This window comes from Crassostrea angulata, chromosome 8 (genome assembly GCF_025612915.1).
Source record: "Crassostrea angulata isolate pt1a10 chromosome 8, ASM2561291v2, whole genome shotgun sequence".
NCBI classification, from domain to species: domain Eukaryota; kingdom Metazoa; phylum Mollusca; class Bivalvia; order Ostreida; family Ostreidae; genus Magallana; species Magallana angulata.
Genome location: NC_069118.1, coordinates 53,044,834 through 53,062,597, shown reverse-complemented (window position 1 = coordinate 53,062,597; position 17,764 = coordinate 53,044,834). Strand labels below are relative to the sequence as shown.

The following is a 17,764-nucleotide window of genomic DNA, read 5'->3' as shown; positions in this document are numbered from 1 at the left end:
GTTTGCCTTAACAGAATTTTTTTATATTTTAGTTTCATATTTATGTGGATTCCAATAAAAATCATACAAACTTCATTCATGATTTTCTTGTTTTTCATTTCTAAACTTAATAACATTTCACTTTCATAAGAATTTTAAAACAGAAATGTTTAAAAATTTGATAAATAAGGGGTTATCTGGAACCAGACTGATATTTTAAAAATTCTCTAGAAAATAGTGTATTGTATTTTGAGGTATATTATTGTTGAATACTGTGCCTAGTATTGGTAACAAATGCATGCAACAAAAATCTCCTACACTTATTTGGTGTAGAGATCCACCTTAACAGAGGTAACCTTTGAATAGAGACTTGTGAATTTGCCAACATCAAATTCCTTTTTAGAACAATTATTCAATTTTATTTTAATCATATAATTGATATTTAGCATAATGTATCAAAATGATAGATAAAGTAATTGATTTGATGATTTTATAGTATCCATTATATTTACAAATAAGTAGAAATACATTACAATGCATTGTGCATGCAATTTTTATATTTCTTTAAATTATTGATACTAATACTCTGTACTATTTTCATGGGTACCGTATATATAGAAAACAAAACTTTTCATACAAATCAACAATTACGTTTTTAACCGACCGTATCTGAACTCAAAATCATATTACTAAATCAAGCAATTTTCTCTTGCATCGCCGCGGACATTTTTGACACCTGTACTTCATTCATGTTTATAAAACAAACATATTGTTATACTTGTTTAAACAATTCACTTGATTCCCATTCGTATCTGATCTGCCAATTATGTATTATAAATACATCGATTAATTTGGTTTCTCTCGCCTCAAGCGTATAATAATTGCTTACATTTATTACCCGACATTCAGAAGCCATGTTTAAAATCCCCAGGTGTAAATCATGTGACCGGCCAAAATGGCCGCCTAATGCATGTGGACTGTACAGTTTCGGATCAAAATACGATGACCGCTGACCACGTTAGACAGGTGACCGCTCTTTTGAGGGCAATTATATAGGATTTTTCATCAGGAGGAAATAAAATGACCGCATACGAAAGGTGACTGCTTAATAGGGGTGACCGCTACGGCAGTTTTGACTGTATATTTAAAAAAGTCTTGCTGGTTACTTCAAGATTCTAAGACAATAGCAATAAAATTGCTACAGTTTTAAAAATTTTGTAAACATTTTGTCCTCTAAACAGAAGCAGATTAACGTACAATTGAACAAGAGGCCCATGGGCCACATCGCTCACCTGAGGAACAATAGGTATGATAAAGTCAGCTTAATGGAGTCATAATACAATCTGGACAATGTACATTAATACATGTAGATCCTGTATAAATAAAATCCATTTTTCCCCCTTGGAACTCGGATAGCCCTGATTGCTGAAAATATTTACAAGAGCAGACTTTAATCACCGCTCCTGCACATATATAGGGACTCAACGTTATGCAGGCAGGGATGACCGCACACCTACGCAACTCAACAGGTACCAACGTTAATGCAAGCAGAGATAACGCAAGCAGGGATGACCTCACACTTGCGCCAACAGCTCAACCTAACGCAGGGAGTGCCGCACACTTGCACTAGAAAGGCCAGAACACCAGCAGGGATGACCATACACTAGTGCTCCGCCGCAACCACCACTAATACAAGCAGGTATGACCGCACACTTGTATCAATGCGATACAGGGCAGAAATCACCGCACATTCTGTATCGTTGGTTAGAAAAACACGAAAATTAGAAAGAGCAGGGATGTCAACACCCTCAATCTCTCCGTACCTGTTCAAGTTTAACCCCAAACAGTCACTTGTTGCAATGCAATAGACACTGTCCCTATATATGTGCCAGCCTAAAATAATTCATAGTATCTAAAAATTGGAAATCAAAAATAAACAAACTAATCCAGCCTAACCCAAAACTACTTATGCAGAACAACTTATATACATTGAATATTTATTATTGTATAAAAATAATCATCACATTAATTGGTTAACAGTGGATGCATTAATTAAAATAATCAAGAATCAATAAATCAAGGGCAATAACCCAAAACAGTAATACAAAATGATTCTAATGAAAAAATAACTGCCTGCTTCAATTTTATAGTCATATCACATGTTGAGTATTGCAGTTCTCAAAAAGATCCTTTACAATTGTTTATATATGGGATATTTAGCTACATCAAACTCTGAACCTTCTTGTGAGGCCGAAGAATTGTCCTGGAGCCAAAGTCTTAACAATTAAAAAGAATCATCTTGCTGATTAGTTTCTGAGAAGAAGATTTTTAAAGATTTACTCTTTATTCCTATGTAAAACTTTAACACCCCCCCCCCCCCCCATGTGGCCTCACCCTACCCCCAGGGGTCGTGATTTTCACAACTTTGAATCTACACTACCTGAGGATACTTCCCACAAGTTTCAGCTTTCCTGGCTGATTAGTTTCTGAGAAGAAGATTTTTAAAGATTTATTCTATATATTCCTATGTAAAACTTCGACCCCCCATTGTGGCCCCACCCTACCCCTGGGGGTCATGATTTTCACAACTTTGAATCTACACTACCTGAGGATACTTCCCACAAGTTTCAGCTTTCCTGGCTGATTAGTTTCTGAGAAGAAGATTTTTAAAGATTTATTCTATATATTCCTATGTAAAACTTCGACCCCCCATTGTGGCCCCACCCTACCCCTGGGGGTCATGATTTTCACAACTTTGAATCTACACTACCTGAGGATGCTTCCACACAAGTTTCAGCTTTCCTGGCTGTTTAGTTTCTGAGAAGAAGATTTTTAAAGATTTACTCTATATATTCCTATGTAAAACTTCGACCCCCCATTGTGGCCCCAACCTAACCCCAGGGGTTATGATTTTCACAACTTTGAATCTACACTACCTGAGGATGCTTCCACACAAGTTTCAGCTTTCCTGGCTGATTAGTTTCTGAGAAGAAGATTTTTAAAGATTTATTCTATATATTCCTATGTAAAACTTCGACCCCCCATTGTGGCCCCACCCTACCCCTGGGGTCATGATTTTCACAACTTTGAATCTACACTACCTGAGGATGCTTCCACACAAGTTTCAGCTTTCCTGGCTGTTTAGTTTCTGAGAAGAAGATTTTTAAAGATTTACTCTATATATTCCTATGTAAAACTTCGACCCCCATTGTGGCCCCAACCTAACCCCAGGGGTTATGATTTTCACAACTTTGAATCTACACTACCTGAGGATGCTTCCACACAAGTTTCAGCTTTCCTGGCTGATTAGTTTCTGAGAAGAAGATTTTTAAAGATTTATTCTATATATTCCTTCGTAAAACTTCGACCCCCCCCCCATTGTGGCCCCACCCTACCCCCGGGGGTCATGATTTTCACAACTTTGAATCTACACTACCTGAGGATGCTTCCACACAAGTTTCAGCTTTCCTGGCTGATTAGTTTCTGAGAAGAAGATTTTTAAAGATTTACTCTATATATTCCTATGTAAAACTTCGACCCCCCCATTGTGGCCCCAACTTAACCCCAGGGGTTATGATTTTCACAACTTTGAATCTACACTACCTGAGGATGCTTCCACACAAGTTTCAGCTTTCCTGGCTGTTTAGTTTCTGAGAAGAAGATTTTTAAAGATTTACTCTATATATTCCTATGTAAAACTTCGACCCCCCATTGTGGCCCCACCCTACCCCCGGGGGTCATGAATTTCACAACTTTGAATCTACACTACCTGAGGATGCTTCCCACAAGTTTCAGCTTTCCTGGCTGTTTAGTTTCTGAGAAGAAGATTTTTAAAGATTTACTCTATATATTCCTATGTAAAACTTCGACCCCCCATTGTGGCCCCACCCTACCCCCGGGGGTCATGAATTTCACAACTTTGAATCTACACTACCTGAGGATGCTTCCACACAAGTTTCAGCTTTCCTGGCTTTCTGGTTCTTGAGAAGAAGATTTTTGAAAATTTCTCGAAATTTTTCATTAATTTCTAATTATCTCCCCTTGAAAACGGGTGTGGCCCTTAATTTTCACAACTTTGAATCCCCTTTGCCTAAGGATGATTTGTGCCAAGTTTGGTTGAAATTGGCCAAGTAGTTCTTTAGAAGATGTTGAAAATGTGAAAAGTTTACGGACAGACAGACGGACAGATGGACAGACGGACAGACGGACGGACAGACGGACGACAGACAAAATGTGATCAGAATAGCTCACTTGAGCTTTCAGCTCAGGTGAGCTAATAAAACCAGGACAAAACTCACTTTTTTTCCAAATTTTGTGTAAGCGATTTCTCAATAAACTACTTGACTCAGATTTATTCATATATTTCAATCTCAAAACCACTTGATACTGGTGTAAAGAGACTATAAAATACATTAACATTTAAGATTTTCTAATTCAATAACAAAAACATACATGAAAATACATGTATAAAGAAAAGTAGCCTCGTGTTTTAATAAATGTGAAGTACAGCAACTACTGGGGGAGCATATTTGTTATTTTCTAATAAATGAACATGATTTTTTTTTAAAAACAGTTCTACCGCCTGAACTTGCTGACACGACGATGATGTAATTACCCTTTGCCTGTCTTCCAAGAGACAAGACGTGCTTAATTGCTCTGTGTATTGTACCATTCGTTTACTTTTCTCTATGTGTTAGTAATCATCAAATAAAGATCATATTACATACCCATAGTGTCTTCTCTCTGTGGCATCACCAGCGACCTAAAGTAACGGTTAGGGAGATACGCTATATTGGAGCTGCTAGCTGAGGATATTTTGCCTCGCAGGCACATGGAGACGCCATTTTGGATTTTTATAAAATTATATATATGTTCGAAAATATAACTTTTAAGGTTAGCTTTTCTTGTTTTCTTGCGTGTGCTGCTGTGAATTTGATCCATCGTGTGGTGGATTACGCGCTACATGTCAGTTGTGAGTATATATAGTTGGGAGAAAATGGTCTGAGGGACCAGGAATGAAATTCAAATTTGGACGAGCCAGTTCTGGGAATCCACAGCCTGGTAGAGTTAGTTTTACTATAGGTGTTTGTGGTACACCTATGTTGGGAGAGTGCCCGGTATAATGTCACTTGGAGTGGGGAGGAGGAGATTTCACTGACTCAGGGAGCTTTAAGGGACCAGCCGAATGATGCACCATGGTTTGAGCAATTCTATGCCCTGATCCGGGAGAGAAAAGGTCAGGACGTTGGGGTTCTGCAGGAAGATATAAGCACACTTGAGTCTAGTGTAACCTTCCAGCTAAGCTCCATTGACAGAAATATGGGTACTATTATTTTTATTATTTATTACCCAAATGTTAGCAGGCATGTTGGGTGTGATAAGCCTCAGCCTGTTGTTACTCAGCCGCCAGAAGTCGGGGTAACTGGTAATCAGCCAGCGGTGGTCGGGAGCCAGTGCGGAACCTTGGTCTCCCTGGGGATTGACCGGTGTCTCAAAATAGTTTCCATTCCTCATCAGTCGGTTTAAATGCCTCAAGGACAGTCTCAGCTGTAATCGCTTATATACAGAGGTACCACCTAGTACTATTTGCTCAGACTCTATTTGGTCCGGCAGAAGTACAGTTTATCTCAAAGCAACGGGCCGAGGCTTGGGAATTCCATCATTCAATGTCAGCAGCATTGAGACTGTCGTGCTGTCACCGAAACTGCTAAGGTCCATTGTCAGCAGCATTGACACCTTGCTAGTCCCTATAGCCTTCGGGTCTGCACCTAGTGCAGAAGGCAGCCAGGATTCCGGCTGTCATCATTATGGTGTATTTGTGAGTCAAGCTGCAGCATCTGTTGGAGGACAGTCATCAATCTTTAGTGGAGGTGGAATGCCTATGTCTCAGAAGCTGATGTCGACCACTGCATATAGGTCACAGCTGCCAAGTTTGATTCCTCCTGGCAGCAGAAGCAGTGTTAGATTATCCCTGCTGAAGTCAAGGTTGCAGGCCTCTCACACTCATTTTTGGTACGAAGGTACCAAAAAGGTACAAAGGTAAGGGAGGCTACCTCCACTGTTGACTGTTATGCAGCAGTTGGGGGAGAGGACAACTACAGTACCGATCAGACCCAACCTAACACCAGAGTAAACCCCAACTAAACCCCGGGTTTACTTTCTGGGTTTACTTGGAGTTTACTCTGGGTTTACTTTTTGAAAAATTGGGTCCACTCGGGGTTTACTTTGGGTTTACATGGGGTTTACTTTGGGTTTACTTTGAAATTGCTTTTAAGGTCATCTGTATGCACTGAAGTGTGAAGCAGACTAGTATTTTATCTTACCATCCTACTTCCTGTTATTCCTACCCTTTGTATATTCCGAATACACAGTTAGCTTCTGCTTTCAGGAGTATACTTCTGACTGGGTTTACTCTCTGGGTCCACTCTAGTAAACCCGAAGTATACCCAAAGTAAACCCGGAAAGTAAACCCAGGGTTTAGTTGGGGTTTACTTTCTGTTAGGTTGGGTCTGATCGGTACTGTATGACTATATATCCAAACTCCTAGAAGATCTTCAAATAAATGCACCAGCGGAGGTGAGGGATAGAGCGGTAAGCTTGGTAAAGAAGTATGCTGATATATGTTTGCAGTGAGTTATCTAGATTTTGGGAATTTTACCAAGATTGAGCATTGCATAGACACTGGAGATGCTCGACCCATTAAACAGTGGATGCGCCGTATGCACGGTGTTTTCAAGGGGAAGGAGGAAGGTCATTTAGAAAAAGGCTCAAAGCCAACGTTAATCAACCATCATTCTCTGATTGGGCGTCTGCACCGGTACTGGTCAGAAAGAAGGATAGGAGTGTTCGGTGGTGTGTCGACTACTGTGCATTGAATAAGGTCAATGTCAAGGACACAAACGCATTGCCTCTTATCGAGGAGTGTATGGACACACTAGGCGGTAACCGCTGGTTCTCCAAGCTGGATGCCAATGCTGCATACTGGTAGATCAAGATACACACAGATGACAAAAAGAAAACTGAGTTTATCACCAAACATGGCCTGTTTGAGTTTACCAGGATGGGGTTCGGTCTTCGTAAGGCCCCTGCAACCTTCGCTAGGGCAATAAATTTGATATTGCACAGACTGAACTGGACAATAACACTTGCATTTCTAGATGATGTCTTAGTGCTTGGGGCTTGAGCAGAAGCTGACTTGGACAATTTGAGACAGGTGTTTGAGCATGTGGTGATTTTTCCTACTATTATAAGTGTGGGGGTGAATTCATCGGGCATCGCATGAATTCGCCCATGTGCAGAGAGATATAAAGATAAATCAACTGCGAACATTCGAGATCGATGTAATTGTTCAAGAAGTATATATAAAGATATTTAACGCCTACCTGGTAAGTTGTTGATCATTCCTATCGGTTTCCCCGATTATCTCGCCATCTTAGCAGTGGGAAACACGATAAACAGCGCTGCGAGCAGGGTCAATTTTGATGTAAGTGGGCAAGATTGAAAATTCAATGCCATGCCGAGACAACATGGTAGGCGCCATTTTGAAAAATATATTTTGTATGTCATAGTTTTGTACTTGCAGCAAGCCGCCAAGTGTTCATTTGTTGAAATATTGGTTTGTTTTATTTATGATTTATTGATTTAGTGTACTTTGAATGAATTAATGGCTCAGAAGATGCAAACAGCAGGTGTTGGTAGGGGGGCCCGGAAAATTCTGAATGGCCGCTACATTCAGTCTGAGGGAAATGACCAGGATGGCATGTTAAGTACCTCAGGGAATAGCGTCAGGGATGGGCTTTTATCTACAGGTAGGGTACATCAAACGACGGGTGGATCCAAGAGTCATGGGGAGAAGTAAACGGAGGATGATCTCGAGAAGAGGCAGTTTACAAGGTATGGTAGATGGTTTGGATATAGACTTCGAATGTCTGAAGAGTGAAGTCGATTCTATCAGGACAGGTATTGGGTCGCTCGAGACGTCCAGTATGACGGAACAAGTATGGCGCAGCAATGTTAAGGCGTCCCTATGCTAAAATACGGCTGAAAAATGATATTATTTTAATCATCGCAAAAATACTTTGACTGGAAGTATTTCTTAAAATCTATGTTACATTTATTGCCACCGATGTTAAACTTTATATTTGATGCATTTTTGTGACGTCATATGTACTCTGTAAGCACGTGACGGGCGATTCCTAATATTGCAAATGATCTATATAAATCACATCGGCGCAGGTGATTAACGACATCAAATTATACATATTTTTAAGAAAAATCTTTTCTTAAGTCATATATACTTTTAAGTTCTTGCTTGGGAAAGAAATAGATATTTCGTTTATGGAAGATACTGTTGAAACTTTCCACAAAATCAACAAAATAATGCACATTTTTACTATTCAAAAGCGATTTAGAAAATATTGGGGTAAATCCGTAGGTTTCCCAAGCACGATCCACATTGGTACTTATATTCTCTACCAATTTTACGTAAAATATTCTAAAATTGTGTTGATCTTTCACCTGCGCCAAGCTGGTTTTTCATGCATTAAAATTTCTTCATTCAGTTGTTTACACGTAGCAAGGAGTCTCCAAATATAAATAGTCTTTTACTTAAAACGAAGCTTTAAAACTGCCGATTATTTGATACTGGTTTTCAATATGAAAAACTTCTGTACTTCTAGCATTAATGGCAGCATTTATGTAAAGGAAACATGCGGTATTATACTGGTTTGATATAATTCACTTTTAAGGTTAAGATACATATTCCCTGAGAACTATCGACAGGAATGCAGATAGTGACGTCAAACTTAATTATGACGTCATATCGTATGAAGTACAGACAAGTGACTTTCTACATATCGCTGTAAAATCCATCGGGAAGCCTTAACATGCCCACGGGGGTGTTAGTTCACAGATTAGGGAAATGTTTCAAATGTCAGGTTTGTCGAGTGGAAATAAATCTCCGGAAATTCAAGGTAATGCTGCCAGCTTCGGGCCAAGTCAGTCACAAATTTCCAGTAGCCAGGGGGGTCCTTGGGTTCCTGGAGAGGCTGTACAAACAACTTCAGCAGATGGGGGGAATGCTACATTCTCTGGGGGTCCAAGGGTTGTGTTGAGCTCGGTAAGTTCTGTTTCCGCAGGGGGGCAGGCAATTCCTAGCTTTCCCCGTGTCATTGCAGAAGTCCCTAAGGCAGATGTAAGCTTCATGCCATGGCCAATGCCTGGTGACAGAAGCATTAACGCAAGACTCACAGGTATAGTACCCAACCAGTCTAGGGAAATGTCATCAGGAGTCATAACCCAGGGTAGTGTAGCTAATGTCAGTAGCAGTCAAAGCCCTGGGGTTGGGGGTCAAGTTGGGGGAGCCCCTATGCAAATGCCAATGACCCAGTCCTGTCCAACACAAACTTGGCATTTATGTCAAATTATCAGGGAACTCCGTCTGGACAACCAAAAACAGGTATACCTGAGGGTAGGCAGCCAGTCATGTCAAATGTATGGCAGTCAGGGAGGACCCCTAGTCCTATATTGTCTAGCATTCATAGGTCTCAGTTACCCAGTCTTATACCGCCAGGTAGTAGAAGTGGAATAAGTCGGAGTATTCCCACTGAGGTAAAGGGTGTCAAGTATAATGGGGATGTAGAGTGGGGTCCATTCTACTCAAAGTTTTCAACCATTGCAGAATATAATGGCTGGTGTGATGCATATTGTTTGTTTGCACTTAGTTTGACACTAGAGGGGGTGGCTTTGAAGTATTTTGACATTTTGCGCCGCAGGGGTACTACACTTACTTTTCAAGAGGTAATACTTCGCATGGAGGAGAGGTTTGGTCAGCTTCCCAGTTAGAGTTGAATTCAATTACTCAGAAACCTGAAGAGCCAATAGACCAGTGGGGTGATAGAGTAATGGACTTTTGGGAGTGGGACCTTGCCTGAAATTTTTCAGGAACAGTTGATAATGAGATTTGCTTTAGGATACTTAGACTGTGAGGCGGATCAGCAATTAATTGACTGACCGCCAGATACCCTAGAGGAGGCTATTAAGAGGGTTAAGACATTCCAGTTTAGTCGTTGTGCAATTGCTCATCACCAAAGGGCTGTAAGGTCAGTCCCAAATGAAGTTAGGTACCGAAGGTCAGTATCACCTGTAGAAAATCGTTCACCTGAGTATGTGTCAAGGGGGCATCTAGTAGATAGGTCTGGCGATGCTGTAGATAAACAAAACGCAGGCCAACACCACAGCCCAGTGCCATCTCTATGTTACTAGTTTGAATCGTCAGGGGAATAGAAGGCCAAAAATTTGTTATGGTTGTAAGCAGCCAGGTCACATGAAGCGAAACTGTCTGCAACGATCACATAACAATTATGCAGGTCCCCCAATCCCAACTATCAAAAATACAGAGCACAATGAGCCAAATGTTTCTGTTTCACCACAGACCATGAGGGGTTGGGTTACATTTGCAGAAAATCCATCAGTTAGTGCTGCACATGTTTTACCTAATGTTCAGTCTGGTAATCGGGGTGAAGGTTCAGGGGCATGGCATGTGTTGGTTGGAATTGCGGGTATGGAGGTGAATGTTATAGTTGACACAGCCGCAGATATTACAATACATGTAGTATCACAAAAGGTTTGTCTCTATGCAACCCAAGCCGCACATTGTTGAGGAGTCAAATATAAGACTTGCGGGTGAGGTGACTGGCATGTGTGCTAAATTTTTGGGTAAAGTTGAGATTACAGTTGGTGGATATAGGTTTGTTCATCCAATTTATGTTGGTCCATTGCAGGATAAAATGTTGTTTGGAATTGATTTCCTTAAGTCACATGGTGCACAAATTTCCTGTGAGACAGGAGCTCTGAGAGTCAAAGGGGTACCAGGCATGATTGAAATGTCTAGTGGTGTGGATAAGTTGGTGCTAATTGCTGTATCATCTCGGCGGGTGCAGATTCCATCGCATACTGCTCAAGTGATAGAATATGATTTGGCTAATGAGATGTCAGATTTTATCATTGAACCAGCCAATGTCTTTCCATTGGGTATTGTTGCTTCCAGGACTTACAATAATTCTGGGAATAAGGGCAAGTTGTGTGTCATAAATATGACTGACCGCGGTCATTTTGTTAAAACAGGAAGTGTTGTTGGTATAGTGACAGCAGCTTGTGCAGTCAAAAACAGCGAGGCGTCAGTGCGTCGGGTGTCAACAGAAGGGCAAAAGGATTGTGAGCATGTCAGCTCGCTTATCAGAGATCTGAAGGAAAACGCTCTGACCGCCAGGAAGCAGTCAGTCTTGTAACTAAGTTTGCAGATATTTTCGCAGTCAGTGATTTAGATTTGGGCAATTTTGTAGAGATTGAGCATTGTATTGACACTGGCGATGCGCACCCCATAAAGCAGCGGATGCGCAGCACACCTGCAGTTTTTAAGGAGAGGAGTAATCCAGTCCTCTACCTAAGACTGGGCCGCTGCTCCAGTGCTTGTTCGTAAAAAGAACGGAAGCGTGAGATGGTGCGTTGACTATCGTGCACTGAACAAGGTCACAATCAAAGACAGTTTTCCTTTGCCACTAATAGAGGAATGTATGAATACCTTATCAAGAAACAAATGGTTTTCAAAGCTTGATGATAATGCAGCTTACTGGCAAATGAAGATACACCCAGATGATATGAAGAAAACTGCCTTCATCACGAAGTTTGAACATTTTGAAATATCGCAGATGAGATTTGGTTTATGTAATGCCCCTGCAACATTTGCCAGAGCTATCAATTTAGTGCTGCACCGCCTTAACTGGAAAATTGTTCTTGCATTCTTAGATGATGTGCTAGTGTTGGGCAAAACTGAACAAGAGCATTTAGACAATTTGCGCCAAGTTTTTGAGGGTTTCCGCAGTTTTGGGTTAGAGTTCAAACCTCGCAAATGTGAGCTTTTTTGCCCTTAAGTAGAATTTTTGGGGCGCACAGTAAGCAAAGATGGTGTAGAGATGGGGAGATCAGTATTTAGAGGCAGTACGGGAATGGCCCATGCCAAAAGATGTCAAAGCAGTTGAGAGGTTTCTCGCAAACTATCACATTATAATATAACGTTCTGCATTTCTCTAAAATTGTATTATACACACATGTTCCAAGTTTTAAAAATAATTTTTAAAAAAATTAACCTTTAAAAAATCCTATCAATATACCCTAGTTTTTGTTTTGGGGACTGTACATTAAGCAAGGAAAAAAATTCCCAATTTCTATCAAAACGTTGCATTTTTCCCAATCCATTGGCCCTGGCCCCAGTACCAAAAATGGGTGTGAGAGGCCTGGGAGACGACAAGTCGGTGAGTAAGCTTGGAAAGGCAATGCTCAGCAAGAATCCGGAGGAGGGTTCTGATCATGCAGCTGGGGAAGGGATATCTCTGTCTTCATATTCTGTAGAAGACATGGTTAAGCTGCAGAGTGCAGATAAGGTATTGACTTTCCTTCACGCATACTTAGAGTCTGGGGTTTTGCCAAGTGAGAGTGAGTTGATGACCTCTAGTCCTGAAGAGAAATGTTATTTTTGTTTCATGTTAGATGATAGGGGGGTAGTTTGGTATAAATCTGCTGAGGATAAAGATGCCCTGCAACTTCTTGTGCCTAAAACTATGCGTGAAGAAGTGATGTATTAGTGCCATGACACTCTTTCATCAGGACACCAAGGTATTCAGCGTTCTAAAGTGAATTTTACGTCGAGTTTTTATTGTTGGCGGATGGTCGCTGACATGAAGAACTATGTTCTCACATGTGATGTCTGTTATAAAAAAGTGGGGTCCATTACCAAATTGTTCTGCTTTGAAGAGTTATCAAGCAGGTAGTCCAATGGAAAAATTCATCTTGATTTCCTACGACCATTACCTCACACAGAGAACGGAAATGAATACATACTCATGATGGTGGAAAGCTTTACAAAGTGGGTGGAGTGTGTCCCACTACCATCACAGACAGCGGAAGTGACTGCAAGAGCTGCCATCAATGAATTTTTATCAAGGTTTGGGTACCCGTATGAAGTGTTTACAGATCAGGGAAGGAACTTTGAGAGCGAGCTATTCCGAAAAATGTGCGAGATCTTGTGGATCCAAAAAACGCGGACTACACCGTACAGACAATCAGGGAATGGCCAAGTTGAGCGTTACAACCGCACCCTTATGGTGTTACATTGATGGCTGTCCTAAGAGCTGGTATCAGTACTTGGGCCAATCAGCAGGTGCTTTGAGGTCTGCTATCAATAGGCACACTGGGTACACAGCAAACAAATTGATGTTAGGGAGAGAAGTCAAAGTGCCCGCAACTATCCTGTATCGACCAATGATTTTCAAAATGGGAAGGAAGGAGAAGTAGATAAATATGTGTGTGATTTGCAAGAATATTTGCAAAAGTCACATGAGACTGCCAGGGATAAGTTAAAAGCCACACAAAAAAATGAAGCAGGATTTTGATATAAGAGCCAGAGAACACCAATTTAAATTAGGTGAAGCTGTGTACTGGCACCAGAACGCAGGAAAGAAGGTAGAGTCAATGTGGATAGGCCCAGGTGTCATAGTTGAAGCAAAGTCCGACACAGTTTTTGCTGTGAAGTCATGTCGGGAGGTCAAGATCATGCATCATGAAAAACTTAAGGTAGCTCGTGGGTTTACTGCTTGTGAGAAAACATATCCTGAAAATTTGTCCACGTGATCTATAGGTTTTAGAGTTTCATTTCTAAAATTTATTTGAAATTCGTCTGCGCGGTAACAATGTTATTGTGTTTTAAACACACTGTCGCTGATAAAATTAAGCAACACCATTTCAATGAAATATATACTGTAAAACGAGAAAATTTGGCGCATACTGTGGAATCATTAATTTTCGTGGGGGTCAATTTTCGTGGATTGCTAGAATTTTACAGACTCGTGGGGACGTAATTTCGTGTATTCTCTTATATCTACAAAAGGAAACATGACTTTATTACTTCAATTTATTAATTCGTGGAGGATGTAAATTCGTGGATAAGAGGTACCCACGAATTCCACGAAAATTGAGCCACCACGAAATCTAATGATTCCACAGTACGTATTTTAGCGCAAGCGCAAGTGCCAGTACAATAGGGCAATCATATTTTAGCGCATGCATCTTTTCTTTAAAAAAGAATACAAAAAATGTTGTAGTTTGATAAACGATCACGCCCAAAATTTAGTTCTGTGTTCACTCAAGCACGTGAACACAACAACTTTAAATTCTATCTCGCATGCAAGGTAAACTGTCTTTGAGAACAATACACTTACTTTTGTGTAAATCGTCAGTAGATAGATATGAAAACTTCATTTATTGGCGATGATGTGTAATTTTTGTTGGTAAACAAATTTGAGTTATCGGACTTTGAATTTAACGTGTCGACTTGGATAACACTAGAAGAGTCCCGAAACTAAAAGTGAAATCGAATGCTACATTTACCATGAGTTTTGATCACCATGAGAGAATCTTTTTCACAGTAATTTTACATTAAAAAACCCACAAAAAATAGGTATTGTCTTGTTATCTTTATATCCACTAATCAGAGATCAAAGAAATTATGATCAATCATGTATTGTCAGCATTAACGATCGCCACGCTTAATCACATTTTCACCTTGAGGGGCTAAATGGAAGTGGCATGGGGAGAAGCTTAATTTTGAAGGTGCTAATGAGAGATGTTAAAAAGCAATTAAAACTAAATTAATTAATCCATGTTTAGGCACTTATAGCCGATAACCCATACCGTTTACCTGTGTAATTGTTTAAACAAACAGAACCGAGAGCATCTGATATTTAAATGAACACTTCTATATAGCCTTAAAAATGGACTGACGTTATTGTTTTGCAACTTGAAGAAATTTAATTCATATGGAAAACCTTTGGCGCACTATTAATTTTAGCGCTCAGAGGCAGTTGCGCCAAAGGTGCTAAAATTTGTAGTGCGCCATATTTTCTCGTTTTACAGTAGTAAAATGCACATCTTTGTCGAGAAATGCATTTCAAAACTATGCTCCAAATATCAAAACAATTTAGACGAAATTAGATGTACTTAGTAAAATACCAGAGGAGATATTTTTTAATCAATTGATAAAAAATAATCAATATGTGTTCTCGGCCAATTTTTTGCAAAACAACTTCAAAGATTTAAAAGATTTCACAAAACCTTATATTTTCATTATGACGCTAGCCCAACATCATCATTTTCTTACGTCTGAGAACCCAAAAATGATAATGCGTTATTGACAAGACTAGCTGATTAACACAAATTTGAACATGTAAATACTAATTACATATTATTATCGACTGCACAAATGCAATGTGCAGTTGATAACATATAATGTAATGTGAAGAGGAGAAAAATGGCTAATTCTCTTTTCATGGAGTTCCAACGCATAAACATATCTTATAGAACAAAATGTGACAAAGTAAGTCACGTTTTTATTAATAAAATTTTAGCACTTGATTATTATAAATGTTTGTAGAAACTACATTTAAGCCTTTTGACATATTTCCTTTTATGTTTCTAACAATCATTTGTCATTTTAAAAAAAATGTATAAGTTTGCTATGACGGTCAACTCTTTACGTCGAATCCTATTGTGACGTCAGCAAACCCGCGAGCTACTTTAAGAAATGTGATGCACGAAAACTGTCAAAGTGGTTGGTAGATTACATGAGATCACGATGATGAGGTAAGTGCTGGCGGATCAAGCAATACAGATAGTGCTTCCGCCAAAGACCCTGAGGAGAGACTTAGGAAACAGCCTGATGGACCTTCAGGGGTACAAGGTCTCATTCAAAGGGTATTACTAAGCATGATGAAACTATTGTTGCAAAACCGCCAAAGAAAAAGGTACGGAAGTCATAATGTGTGTAAAAACAAAATCCAAAAGGGTTAATGGTGCAATGTGATTCCTGCAGAGACTGGTTTCATCTGGAATGTGTGGGTATGACTGCTGAAATTGCAGAAAGCATACCTCTTGCCCTGAGTGTTCTCTTATAGATGGGCAGTAGGAAAAATGTATAAAAGTTTTTGGTAGTTTTATTAGCATTTATTAAACACCCAGAGCTTTTAAGGTATATAACTGGTTTCAAAGTGTCCACAGATATAATTTACTTGCTAATATATTTTAATTTTAGATTCAGCGATGGAGGAGCAATTCCAATTGTATGTGTTTGATGAGGAGGATGGTATGTTCGAGGAGGAGAATGCTGGTGGGCTGCAGGAGCCGCTTGGACAAGAGGCCAGTATGACTGTTATTGATCTGAGCCAAAGCAGTGGCTCAGATCAGGAAGTTAACATGCGTCCTTGTCAGGAAAGAACACACACAAAGGAAAGGGGAGTAAGAAAGTGCGCTGTACACAGTTGCAGGGAGACATTTTCAGGAGCTACACCGATGCTTTACAACATTAGGAGGGACCATGCTGGAGGGGCACAGAATCCTGAGGAGTTTGTGTCTTTCCTAGCGGATATATCTGCTGAAGTTTTTCAAACACACCAGAGAGAGCCTGTATTACAGTCCCTGAAGAGGTTAAGGGCGTGGGCTGAGAGACAACTTGGGAGAGTTGACTAGACGTTCTCCAGGCCTGTGCAGGAGGTGGTGAACAGGGTCTCACACTTTTTGGGACTTGACAGCCAAAGTAGTGGGCTGATTACCGGGATAAGTCAATATCTCTGTGTTGAAAGGGGATTCAGCAGCCTGAAGAGGTGGGTCACCGTGTGCCAGTGAAAGCGGAGCTACCCACTAGTGATCCCCCTGCTAGTGATCCCCATGAGTTGCCTGGTAGTGGACTGTCATTGGCACCCTGGATGGATGCCAGCTCCATTTACAGGAGCAATGAATGCCACAGCCCTAGACAGCCGACCCTCCTAAGTGTCAGTCACCATTTCCAGAGGGTGCTTGGTTTATGGTATGAAGGAGGCCCGCATCCCAATGAGGTTAGAGAGTGGGTTGGTGATTGTGAAGGGGATCCACCCAAAGGAGGTGATAGAGCAACAAGGCTGATGTCGCGGCCACCATGAGTTTGTGCAATAGCAAGGGCTGGGCTGTTGGGGAGATAGGCTTGGACTACTCTGACAAAGAACATCACCCCCAGCAAAAGTTCATCCTTGCAGGATTTTCTGCAGAGTTGATCCATCCTCCAATATGGTGTTGCATCTGAAGGGTGCAGACAAGGACAGCTGCAGTTGAGTTCCCACCCAAGACTGCATAACCCTTTTAGATCGGTTGGGCGTGTCTATCCAGGCACCCATCTACCTGCACTGCTTTGTAGGGGGCCCAGCGCAGATCAAACTCTGGGTAGATACCGGGAGGCCGGTGTACTTTGGAGTGAGCGAAAGTGTCCATAGCATGTTGGATACCCAACAGGAAGGTGTTAGAGCTATTCCACAGGATCGAATACTAGTGAAGACCAACAGTCCATACCTGCCATGTGGGGTTGGCTGACCAATGACGCCGAAACATATTGGAAAGGTCTACCAATTGGTTGCGACCGTAAGTGGAAAATCCGTGGAACACCTTGAAGAGGCGGTTGCAAAGAACTTCCGCACCTTCTTCGCTAAGCAGTTGGGCCACCGATACTGATTGTCTGTCCTTTTATATGCAGTGTATTCTCCCAGGATATTTTTACATTCTTTTAAGTTTGTTTCCAGCGAAGGGATCCCTATGGAAGAGAGAGCATGGACCGTCAGAAGAGACGAGAGGGCCTTGAATCATCATGCTCCTATTCCGGACACCCATTGCCTGTGATTGATTGACAGTGACTTTTTATTTGGTCATGATT

General features: G+C 40.7%; 1 long non-coding RNA gene and 1 pseudogene across 1 annotated transcript in view; one reads left to right on the top strand and one right to left on the bottom strand.

The window, feature by feature from the left end:
- LOC128159613 (uncharacterized) overlaps positions 1 to 17,764 on the bottom strand; it is a 31,453-nt gene that overhangs the window by 9,448 nt on the left and 4,241 nt on the right. The window lies entirely within an intron of this gene.
- Positions 16,494 to 17,683, top strand: LOC128159612 (uncharacterized metal-dependent hydrolase YcfH-like; annotated as a pseudogene).